Source organism: Tupaia chinensis, unplaced genomic scaffold (genome assembly GCF_000334495.1).
Source record: "Tupaia chinensis unplaced genomic scaffold, TupChi_1.0 Scaffold000494_1, whole genome shotgun sequence".
Classification (NCBI taxonomy): domain Eukaryota; kingdom Metazoa; phylum Chordata; class Mammalia; order Scandentia; family Tupaiidae; genus Tupaia; species Tupaia belangeri.
In genome coordinates this window covers 718,564-729,098 of record NW_006160006.1, presented here as the reverse complement: position 1 = coordinate 729,098, position 10,535 = coordinate 718,564, and the positions used below count along the sequence as shown (strand labels likewise).

The 10,535-nt window shown below is 52.1% G+C and overlaps 1 long non-coding RNA gene and 1 pseudogene across 1 annotated transcript; both read right to left on the bottom strand.

Annotated features, from left to right (window-relative positions):
* Nucleotides 1-3,648: 3,648 nt before the first annotated feature.
* Nucleotides 3,649-9,638, bottom strand: LOC102495345 (uncharacterized). Its single transcript, XR_335687.3, has 4 exons — nt 9,428-9,638; nt 8,708-8,956; nt 4,667-4,851; nt 3,649-4,031 (listed from the first exon to the last, which is right to left on the bottom strand). It is a non-coding gene; the product is annotated as an uncharacterized LOC102495345 (long non-coding RNA).
* On the bottom strand, nt 5,190-6,638 carry LOC102494940 (mitotic spindle assembly checkpoint protein MAD2A pseudogene; annotated as a pseudogene).
* Nucleotides 9,639-10,535: the final 897 nt, after the last annotated feature.

Genomic DNA, 10,535 nt, shown 5'->3' with positions numbered 1-10,535 from the left:
CCAGCAGGGCTGTGTTCCTGGGGCCTGAGGAAGGCCCCTGCCTCTCCCAGCCCTGCGCAGCTCAGCCCTGCGGCAGACAGCAAGGAACCTCACCTCTGCAAGTTGAAACAGGACTCCCGCCTCCCCTCTCAGCAGCCTGGCTTTAAATAGGATTAATGAGAGAGAACATTCTAAACACTGCTCTGAGAGGTTCCAGAATAGGCAGCAGCTACTTCCTCTCAAGCTGCCATTTTGGATGGGTTCCCCGGCTGCCTCCCGCCTCCCCCCTTCCATCCCGACTGGGAGCTAGCGCTTTGACAGGGCATTCCAGCCTGCTCTGAGCCGCGCCCTGGGACTTCCAGGGCCCACGGACCTCCATTGTCTTCCCAAGTACCTCCTCTGCCCACGACAAATTCCCGAACATTCACTCTTGCCTCATGTACTTCGATTCATTGATTATCTCTTTTGATAAAAGCCACAGACTATGGGAAAGGTGGCGACGGTGTGGCGGAAAGGAAACAGCGAGAGACCTTCTGTGCCAGACGCACCGGACGGAGTGCACAGCCCAGAGCCCGAGGGCTCCGTTCCTAACCATCACGGCCTGCCGAGGTCTGTGGTAGCCGGGCTTAGTCCATACACACTTTGTCCATGTCCAACTCTGAATGATGTTGCTGTCACTCAAAAAGACCAGAAACTAAGCCTACAGGAGCCAGAGACAATGCCAGGTCAGCAGCCACGAAGCACAGAGTAGAATTCAAACCCGGGTCTTTACTCGCATGTTGCAGACCCAGCTGTTCTTTGGCCAGTCCATCTTGCCGAGGGCTGGGGCCAAGTCATGAGAAGGCCACGTCTGAGGGGAAGAAAGAGGGCAGAAAAGGCTCTGGGTTTCTGACTGGGGTGGGGGCAAAAAGAGCAGGTGGCATAGTGGTTATGGCTGACTGCGGTTCAAGTCCCAGACCCAGCAGCTTGAGACTCACACCAGGGGTGTGTGCGTGCCTGCCCAAAATCCTAAGAGGAGAATAAAGGGCTTATGGAGTGTCCGCCCCCCTCGGAGAGTGATTTTTCACTTTCTTTCTCTCTCCCTCTGTCTGTTCTGCAAGTACTTGTACCGATAGCAAAAATCTTTCAAAAAAAATAAAGAAAAATAATAAAGAACAGAAAAGAGAGACAGAGCAGCTAATCCTTCAAAAGGGAGTGCCTGGGCCAACCGGTGGCACAGTGGCTGTACAACTGGACCCACACGGGAGGTCCCTGCTGTACCCCTGAGGGCCGTCCTCTGTAAGCCAGGTGCACACGTGAGTCCACTGCGTGGGTTGGCCGAGGCGGGGCAGAACAGTGGCATGAGGACTCCATTTGGGATGCTTGTTCGTCTCCCCCTCTTTCTAGCAGAAGTAGCTAAATACGCCATCAATGGGGGGGGGCAGGGTTTCTACACATTGGACAGGTTTCCAAGCCCTTCATGAGCACGGACTCACTTAACCCGCACAGCAGCACTCCGAGGAAGATTCAGTTACCCAGAAACCTTGAGACGCTGATGCTGCTTCATGCTTTTGTCTTGATCAAACCCTGAAGGCAAAACGAATCTAAGTCTATCAACATCTTCTGGATGAAACACTTCACCTGGCTGCCACAGTAGTCATTCTTTGCCATTCTCAGCAACTTCAGAACATGCTGGAGGACCCCCAAGTGGTGTGGGTGGTCAAGGCGCTGGATCTCACGTGGCTGACTGTGTGGTTCAAGTCCTGGACCTGGCACTTGAAAAATTACACCAGGCACATATGTGTACATACTCCAAATCCCAAGAGAATGGAAGAGAAGGGATTGCAACATGGCCATCCCCCAAGGGGTCTTTCTCACCCCCCTGCTCCCCCGACTCTCCGTCTCTCTGGTGAGCGCATGAGCCCTATAGCAAAAAAGTTTTTTAAAAGAACATTCTGGAAGTGATTTCAGAGGCGTCCCTGAGTAACCACCTGCAGCCTTCACTCCCCTACTCCCTCTGCTACAGTCTGGATACCTCCTGGAATTCATGTGTTCAGACATGGTTATGCTGTATAGGTGGGAAATGAAAACCTAACCCCTTTGTGGTGTCCCAGGGTGGATCTCTGCGTCATTACAACAGGCCCTGTGGTTGAAGGCTGGGGCGTTTAAAAGCAGAAGGAGTGAGACCAGGACGAGAGGGAACGACATGGACACAGCCCGTGCTCGGCCCTGCTGAAAGCTCTGCCCGCCGCCATTCTGTGATGCCTTTGCACCCTCCGGCTAGCAGAATCTTATATTTTGGCAAATGAGCCTCTGTTTTCTTTACGAATCACTGTTTCTGATACTTCTTTTAGCAACACCAGGAGGACCCTTCCGCTCCTCCTAATTCTGCAGATAATCAAATGGAGCTCTTTTCATGGAGACTATGGTTAGTCTTGGGAATAAAAGCAAAATATCTGGTCAGTACCTAGAGAAACCAGCCCGCGGAGTGAGCGGAGTGCAGTTAATCCTGAAAGCCACCAGGAAGGAATGAAGATGCCTTGGAGAGGCGCACTGACCGGGGGAATCTATCAGAAGCCAGGCGGCCCCAGCAGACACCCCCGGCCAGAGCAGTCCTCATCCCAGACACCATCCCTTCATCCCACCAAGCCCCCTGTCTAGGACTCCCAGGGCAGCTTCCTGAGACACAGCTGAGTCAATGTGTAAATCAAATTGCGGCCCACAGGTTCTCAAAAGCCTCTGCTGTTTTTCCCCCTGGGAAGAGGAAATGAGCTTGCCAACACTCCCCATAGGGAACTAAGTGATTCCCTCAAGTCAGGGGCTCATATGCTCTATCTGTCTAAATGAGTTTACGCTACAGACAAATGTAGGCTCACAGGGCCATTTGCTGAAGGCCTCCTCCGCGCTGACCAGGGTCACACCAGCTTCTTTGTGTGTTCCGCCCGGGGAAGAAATTAGCCCAAATCCACTGAGTCCATTAGTGCTCAGCCATGTGCTCAGCAGCAGGCTGAGTGCCACTAGGGATGCCAAGGAATAAGAGGTGCCCTTTGCTCTCATTTATTCATTAAACGTTGATTGGGTGTCTGTCGTGAGCCGAGCACTGAACATAGGATCCAGAAGGAAACAAATTCGTTCTTCTTAGACAAGAGAACACACAGTACAGAGCAGAGAGGGGATGAGCAGAAGGCCACGGGTGTGCCACTGAAGAGGACCTCCAGGGGCCTGGGTGGGAGGCCAGGGACTGCCTTGACAGGCACTCCATTCTGGCTTGAAGAAGAGCGAGGAGATGGGTGTGGAGCAGCCTCGGTGGGAGTGGAGGAGGCAGCCTGCGGCCTTGGACTGACTGGCAGAACACACATCCAGGCTGGGAGCTGTGGGAGGCAGTCTGACTGCTGAGCAGAGAAGTCTCAACTTGATCAAAGCGCGGGAGGCTACTTTGCGACTGGTGCTTCCCGCGCTGCGGAAGGCTCCTGTCCATTTGGCTCTAGCCTTGGGCCGAGCCGAGGAGCCAGCCTGGAGGAGCAGAGAGCAAAGCTTTGGATGGACCTGGACCCCCATCCCTTTCCTCTGCTTACTAGTGGTGGGATTTAGAGCACGTCCTATTACCACTCTGAGCTGCAATTTCTTCATTTGGAAAATAGAGAAAATGATTTCTGCAATTTTTTTTTAAGTTTATTTCTTCCATGAGTGAGAGAGACAGGAAGACAGAGACAGAGAGACAGCACCCCAGCTTTAGCAAGCCCTAGACCATGGGTGTGTATGCATCTGGGGTGCTCAGGGTGGTCTCAGGGTGCAAACCCAGAACCTTCCACAGCCTCAGCGAATGTTGTATTTGGCCTCTGCAGCACTTCCCAGCCTCCTCTAAGAGCCTTAAGGAACATAACTAGGGGAAGTATCCAGCAGAAACGTGGCCTGTAACGGCAATCCTGTTATTTCTCTCTTCAAGGCACAGGGAAGGGGTACAGGTGTATCTGCTGGTCGATGCCAACGCGGGTCATTTCATCGTCTGCCAATGAGTGCAGCAAGCCCCTTCAATGTCAGCTGGAGGCTTTCCCAGCAAGGTCTTCTCAACCCTACAGAAGACATGCAGGAGCAAAGGCCTTCTGTTCCTCAGCCCATCGCAGGTTCTGCCTGTGACAACTAGCCTGACGGAGCCAACCTGTAATCATGCAGCAGCCCTCCCAAGCAGAGCCTGGGCTCTGAGGATGGCAGAGCAGAGAGATGGAAACAAAGACTCAGTCCCTGATCCCGCTGTGAAGCCACCGCATGCGCTAACCTGGGATCTGATCTCTGGACTTACTAATTCATGAGACTCGTTTTCTATTGTTGAAGCCATTTGAGTCCGATTTTCCTGTGACTTGTTCAGAAAAACATCTTTGTGATTCAAAGTTTTAGACACCCATGTCAAAACCACAGAAGAGATGCATTTCAGAACATGTAACAAGGGCGAACCTCTCTAAGAGAGGATTTGAATTAGCAACAGCCAGTTAGAGCATATTGAAAAAGGGGGTGTTGGGGGGAATCACTCCGAATACTCCCTTCTCACTTCTCTGTAGTCTAGTTCAACGCTGCATCTACAAGGGAGGGCTTAGGACACGATTTTCACATGCACTTCACTAGACCGTAGCAGAACGAGGTCTCTCCATACCAGAAGCCTGTTTCTGCCATTTGGGTCCAGGTATTGCACTAGCTGAGTTGGCTGGCTCACCCTTCTCTGTCAGCGGAAGGCCACCAGCCTGTGGTCAGCACCGTCCGGATCAAACCCCATTCAGGAATCCTATCAGCTCCGAGGTTTCTGAGACTGGTGTGAGACGTGTACCATTAACCCTGGGCTCCCGGCTCCTGGTTCCACAGCCGGGCCAGTTTCTCATCCTGTTCTTACACTTGGTGGTCCTTTAAAAAATAAATATATATATACACATTAACTTTATTTCATTATTGTTATTTCAAGTTGGGTTTTTAGAACATCATCTGTTAAATATGCTGTAGGGCATGTACACTCACTGGAGAGAGACAGAGAAAGGAAAGAGAGAGGGAGAGGGAGAAAGCACCCCCGGGGAGACGGCCGCACCATCACCTCTCCACGTTTCCGCCCGTGATTCCGGACGCACAAACGCACACGTGCCTGGGGGGTTTTCCAAGCTGCTGCATCTGAGACTTAAGACATGCAATCGGCCTTGCGGGATCCAGCCGCCTTAAACACCACACCACTGGCTGGTCCCCACCCCCCCCCTCAAAAAAAAAAACAAACCAAAACATTTCTTAAGCATTCTATATCACCAGAAACGAAGCAGTAGAAACCCATGTCTTTATAAGCTTGTTACATAAATAACCACACTTTTTTTAGTGCAGGAACTGTAGGTACTATGAAATACATGATGAAAAGACCTGATAGAGTAGTTACCTATGGATCCTTACTTTAAGATTTAAACAAAGCTTCTGAATATACAGAATCCTTTGCTGTCATTCTTATATTTAAATATTTTCCTGTCTACAAGTCAAAGTACTTGACTGAAGCGTCTGATTTGGAAAAGCACTGCGCTTTAAAGCAAAAGTGTCTCCATCTACGGTTCTCACCTTCGAAGGAACTGACCGGTGCTGGCAAAATCTAGTCTCTTTTGAACAATGAGCAACAAACCCATTATGTCGACACTACGGTAACAAACAGGGACCAAAAAACGGAAGAGTCACTCAGAGTTCAGTCAGGTCTAATGTTGATGTCCCTCCATTTAAAAGTAAACAATGGAATCGAATATCAACTGCAATTGACTTGATTTCAGGACTCCACACTGGAATGTTCCGATTACATTATTTCCTTCATATCATTCCCAGTCGTCGATGAGGATTTTGTAGGCCACCACGCTATCGACCCTGTGGATTGTAGTCGTAAATGAACGAAGACGGAGCCCCTCGGATTGGTGTGGTCCTCACTCTTCCCATTTGCAGGTGCAATCGAATCTACATTTGCATAAATCGGCAGATCCGATGAAACTTCCAACAGTGGCAGTGATGTCACTGCGGCCGTTACCCGTGTGAGCGCGGGGAGGATTTCTGATTAGCTTTCTGAGACTTGTCTCTGGGCGCACTGTCGTCTTTCCAGACTTGTCATACTTAACACCCAACTGCCATCTCTCAAGAGCCTCACCACTTTCGGTATCTGAGATGACCTCCAGTTTCTGAGCTGAATACTTGGATAACCGATTTTTCAGTCGCTCCATTTCATTATTTAGACATTTCATGAGGTCGGGGTCGGTGGTTACAAGCAAGGCGAGTCTGCGTTTCTGCACTGAAGCCAAGACGTCGGTTGGATGTATGCCTCACTGACACGATGTGCTGCTGATGCCGAGGGAGAAGAACCTGGCCAGGACCTTGGTGCTTCCGCGGAGGGTGATGCCTGCTCTCTGGCGAGGACTGCGGTGCCCTGGCTGGGTCCACCCATGAAGTGCATGCTCCCACCAGGCAGATGGCCGCTGAGCTGCTCCCATGGCAGCCCTCCGCTGTTCATTTCAAACCGTAAAGGCGAAGCAGCACAACTTCTATTGTTGGTCTTCATTTGCTAGAGGGTGCACGGGTTCAGAGAAGCAGAGAGAAGGGGGGAGAGTGGCACTGCACCCTCCGCAGGAGATGGTCATTCTCCAATCTGTCCTTTCCTTCCTTTTGGGATTTTGGGCACACAAGCACATGAGCCTAGGGTGTTTTTCACGTCACAGGGTCTAGGACTCAAGCCACTACAGTCAGCCATGTGGGATTCAGTCACTTCGACCCCACACCACCAGCTGGCCCCAGCCTTCTTTTCTATGGAACAGTCAGGAGGACGCATTTCCTGAGGGGATTTGAGCTTCTTAGCGGGGAGGGAATTACAGGCCAGCCAGCTCTCCCAGGCCTCCTGAGGGCAGTTGGTCTCTCTACAACCTTTCCGACTTCCCTAATGGAATACAGTTACAGATAATGATGCTCCTGATAGTGACGATAGACCATTCCTGGAAGCCACACGGCACTTTCCTGGAAAGAAGCAATATGACTTGCATCTTATCTCCTCTGTCTTTGTAACACCCAGAGAAGGGAGGGAAGAGATCTCCCTTTCAATTCAAGGGGGAGTTTACTGAAGCTCAGAAGTAAGAGGTACGGGCCCTCAGGATGGACAGGTGAGGCCTGTAAATTCCGTTATAAGAGCTACACAGCCAGAGCTGCTCCAGGGGAGCGTTTTCTACCCCAGAGGGTGAGAAATCCTCTAAGGTCAGGAGGAACTGGCTCAGCCTGCAGGAGAACCAGCCTTCCTGGCCCTTACTGGGTAGCTGGGAGATGAAGGAGTGGCCGGCTTGCTGATCCCTCAAAGCTCTGCTCAGTGGTCTAGCCTGTATCCTCCCATCTACTTCTGGAGATTACCCGGCATCACTTAAATATAGTCAGCCTTTTGGATCTACCAACATGAAGCCCTGATTTTTAGACGTGAAGTAGTATTAAACAATTATTTGACTATTTTTTTTTTAATAAAAAAGCTTATGTGTTTATTTCCTCTGAGAGAGAGATGAGAGAGTCCCCTCGGACAGGGTATGCACCCTGCACTCCAACTCCAGGCTCGGCCAGACACACTCCAGACACACTACTGACATGCCGGGAGGTCTCGGATGCAGACTCAAGACCCTTCTGTGGGTACAGCTGTGACACTATCACCCTAGGGCTTGGCCTCAGACCAAGCACTGGTCATTTTTTTTTTTACCACCTTTGATTTCATTCATTCTTTTCGTCTTTGCCTCCTTACTACAAGACAGATGGATGCTGCTAGACCCATTCCACTGCTGAGCACGAGGAGTCTGTCCAACTTTGCAGATGTGGGACTACATGGAGGTCTTGAATCCGTTCCTCTCTGTTATCCTGTCCCCTCCCTGTCACATCGTTCATCTTTCTTAGTGTGTTTGCCGTGTACCCGCAATGTGCTTGGTCCTGGGGATTTGTGCTGAATAAGAAAGACATGATCTTTGGGCAAGAAACTTACAGAAGAGTTGAAGAGATAAACTCGCCGGGCAAGTACTTAAATTCTGACAGGTGGACGTACACTGGAAAGGGCAGAGTCGTTTACAATCCAGACAAGCTGCTGGCTTATGGAGGCCTCAGTCTGTCCTGCATGGGCTATTTCAGGCCCTAGAGATGGAGATCAGGATGACAATCCAGAGCAGAAAACCCTGTAACTCCGGTGATGAATGGCTCAGGAGGACAGAGGAGTTTTACAGAAACATGCACCGTGACCCAGCTTTCTAGACTTCGGTAAGGGAGAAGCCAGAGATCCAGGCCAGGCACCCTCCTTCGCTAGATGAGGACGAGGAAGAGCCGTGCTAAGAATCCCACCCGTGGTGTCAGGGTCGAGCACACCGGCCACTGCATTACCATACCCAAGCGCTGAGTCAGGAGCTAATTATGGCTTCGTGCTGCTGGAGACCACATTCCTGAGGCTTTTCTGCGCGCACGCGCACACACAGCCACACTGTACACACACATGCTCAACCGCCCATCTCAAGCTTCTCCCCTACTCTGCTTCCTTATTCCCACCCACACTCGCAAGGCACTGCATCTCATCCAGGGAGCACCCCTTCCACAATGTCTCTGCTGTTCCATGGTGTACCTCAGTTTACCCATCACGCGCTGCTCACACCCCAACTCAGCAATCACGGGAGGGTTCCACAGCACATGCCCTTGTTGCCCGGCATGTCCATGACAGGGACAGCCGTGCTGAGGAGCTCAGACTACTCACTTTGCACAGGAGGGGGCCGAGGCCTCGCTGCAGACAGGTTTAGTCTGAGAGCACATCAACAGTCAGCGGAGGGCCAGGGCAAGGAGGAAGTCATCAGGCTCCTGGCCTTCTGTGGAGGTCCACGTTTGGAGACAGGACAAGTGTGATTGAAGTCTGGCGCCCAGCTGAGCCCTCCCTCGCTCTTCCTTAGGCTGCTGAGATGCTTGGTCCATAGCAAGCCATGCAGCAAGCATTTCCGAGACCTCCCACCTGCAAGCATGTACATATGTGAGAACAACAGGACACAGGAGGCATGGGGCAGAGGAAGGGCGCTGATTCTGCATGAAGCCATCCAAGACGGTATTAGCAAGGACCGCAGTTGGGGTCTCGAATGTTGACAGGTGGAGTTAGAGGAACAAGACAATGACTTCTCCGATGGAGGGACAGATCTATACAAAGGAAAAGGGGATTTTCAGAAAAGGCTCAATCACCTTGGGGGCTGACACCTTAAAGTGTGGTGTGCTTGTAGGTAATGGCTACCATGTGAACGTGGACTCAGCACAGGCCGGAGAGTCTTGCAACAGATGATACGCTAGGAAGCCATTGGCCTGGTGAGCACTTACTGAGCGCCCACGCGTTCTAGGCGTCAGAGGATACATTTATAAACCAACACACAGGGCCCTCGGCTAGGAAGAAGAGTCCGTCCCAGCCTCAGGGAGTGTATATTCTAGAAACTGTTACCTTATTTTACAAATGAAGAAACTGAGCCGCTGGGAGGTTAAGGTCTTGACTCTGATGATAAGCAGCAGAGCCTGTGTTCAGAGACCTCTTCTGCCTTCCAGAAGCCCAGGAGTGCTGGAGCCTTCAGGGTCAACACCTAGAGGCGCTAGGGTCCCCTACAGGAGAGGCAGGAACAACATTGTTTCCGTTAGGGTTTTACTTTCTCCATTTCTATTCATAATCAGAGGTCAACCACCTCCCCCTACCCCCCTCACCCCCACACACACTCTCCCCTCTCTCCCTCCCCTGGTGTTCAGGGATTAGCCTCTGTACCCCCAGGCCTGAGCCCCATCCAGCAGCACCTGGCACCCTATTTAACCAGCTCTTTGTTCAAAACGTGTAAGCTTGGCAGAGCCGTCAGAAGTTAAAAGTGAGAGTGATAGAGGAAAATGATAGTGTTCCAAAGGGACTGGTGAGATTAATAGCTGGAAACTTGACACAGGTCTTGTTCCCCCAACCGCGGCCTCTGGGAAGGAGCTGGAAAAGTTGGCCTTTGAAATGCCCAGGGAGTAGGAGTGCCCAGGCGGGACTCCGGCCTGGAAACCCTGCGAGGTGGAGCAAGGGCGCTCACTAGGCTACCAGTCCCGTCCTGGAGCGGAGAAGCCCGTCCTTTCGCGGAGGTGGGAAGGTGGGAGAGGCACTAAGAAAAGGAAACCGGCGAGCGCTGGGTCCCGCAGGGCCGGCTGTGCGGTTCCATTCCCGGACCGAGGCCGGGGCACTGTGCCTCCACGCGCGCAAAATCCCGAGAGGAGAAAGGATTACGGGGTGACCATCCTCCTGGGGGGGAGGGTGCTTTCTCGCTTCCCGCCCTCCCCGCAGAGGGCACGCGCCCTACAGGAAGCTAAAACAATCAAAAGAAAAGAAAAGAAACTGCTGAGCGAGAGGAAGGGGAGATTGCAGAGGAGGAGCGGGTGCGGAGAACGCAAGGCAGAGGGCAGGTAAGGAAAGGCAGAGGAAGGGAGGGAGGGTCGGGGAAAGGGGCGAGTGCGAAGCCGGCGCAGGCAGGGACGCCCGGAGCGGGCTGATGGAACCGGGAGCGGAGAGCTGGGAGACCCCGAGCCCCGCGGGC